Source organism: Amphimedon queenslandica, unplaced genomic scaffold (assembly GCF_000090795.2).
Source record: "Amphimedon queenslandica unplaced genomic scaffold, v1.1 AMPQUscaffold_5383_Cont22647, whole genome shotgun sequence".
In the NCBI taxonomy this organism is placed as follows: Eukaryota; Metazoa; Porifera; class Demospongiae; order Haplosclerida; family Niphatidae; genus Amphimedon; species Amphimedon queenslandica.
Genome location: NW_003554314.1, coordinates 1 through 1,393, shown reverse-complemented (window position 1 = coordinate 1,393; position 1,393 = coordinate 1). Strand labels below are relative to the sequence as shown.

The following is a 1,393-nucleotide window of genomic DNA, read 5'->3' as shown; positions in this document are numbered from 1 at the left end:
TGTGGCCTTACATTAGGACACATGGTAATAGTATTCACTCTTCCTTCTCTCGTACGAATAGTCTGTCCTAAGTTACTGTTGTTACAGCATGTCCTTATATACAGTGATGGTTCATGTTCATATCCAGTACAATCAGCCATACAATAAGATCCTTCTCCTTCATCAATCATTAGTAGTACACACAAGAGCAGTGAGCTAAACTTCATCTTCAACATTTGTTCATCCTTGTAGTATTACTACAGCAAGATGTAGGGAGTACATGTTATGCATTCTTTTTTACTTGCTATTGTAAACCAACTTTGAGTAACTTCAAAAATTTGTAAAAAGCCAATTTTTATCAATATCAGCTCAAAATTTTATACAGCACAAGAACATGTATTAGAAAATTCTCTCCTAGCAATTGTCCAGCATATTTTGAGCAACTTTAAAATCCACTGACAAGAAGCTGCATGAACACTGTGCCAAAATCCTGTGGGAAACCCTGTTATAGATGTTATGTTAATTAGTATTGTGGTGTTATTGTTACTAATAATATAATTTACTAACTCTAATCATAGATATACGACTGTTAGAGGGATTGGAGACTCTTGGCAATTAGCACAATTAGTGCCTACCATCCGTGTTTGCCTTAAGTCACACCCCTTCACAATGGCAGCTATCATGATCCTTTCAAGAAACTACTCCAAATGCTATAAGGTCTACAAATAAGCATTGAATACTACAATAGATAATGATATTGACAGAATAATTAAAATTTGTGTTCTATAAGTGCCTTTGAAGCATCATATCTCCTATATTCATGATTCTTTTAAACAAAAACCTCAGTTTTATCCTTCCATTTGCAGACCTATAAATACCAAAATAAATATTACATCAACTTAAAACTGACATTGCCAAATATTTCATCATAGTAGCTCTCCATTAATGAAAGTCTTACAACCATTCATGATTCTAGTAAGCTGGTTCAGTCCCACAAAGTCAACAAGTGGAAAATACCCTTTAGGCTCTACTGTTGCAGTATCTACATCTGTAGGCACTTATAAAGGACCCAGTCAACTACTTTAAACCTTTACCTAACTGCTCAATACCTTACCTGTCTGTATTAAGCTTCCAAACTAATACAATAGTCCCACAAAAATGTACTGTTGGTTCTGCTCTTCCTCCATTGAAATAGCACAAGGTCAAAGAAAAGGCGTGACTATGAATATACTTAACACAAACGCGGATGGTGAGTGTAGTAGTAATGCGCTCACGTGACCAGTCTCCAATCCCTCTAACAGTCGTATATCTATGATTAGAGTTAGTAAATTATATTATTAGTAACAATAACACCACAATACTAATTAACATAACATCTATAACAGGGTTTCCCACAGGATTTGGCACAGTGTTC

At 35.0% G+C, this 1,393-nt stretch overlaps 1 long non-coding RNA gene across 1 annotated transcript; it reads right to left on the bottom strand.

The window, feature by feature from the left end:
• Positions 1 to 460: 460 nt before the first annotated feature.
• LOC109592396 (uncharacterized) lies at positions 461 to 1,303 on the bottom strand. Its single transcript, XR_002190325.1, has 3 exons — positions 1,094 to 1,303; positions 547 to 847; positions 461 to 481 (listed from the first exon to the last, which is right to left on the bottom strand). It is a non-coding gene; the product is annotated as an uncharacterized LOC109592396 (long non-coding RNA).
• Between the last annotated feature and the right edge of the window lie 90 nt (positions 1,304 to 1,393).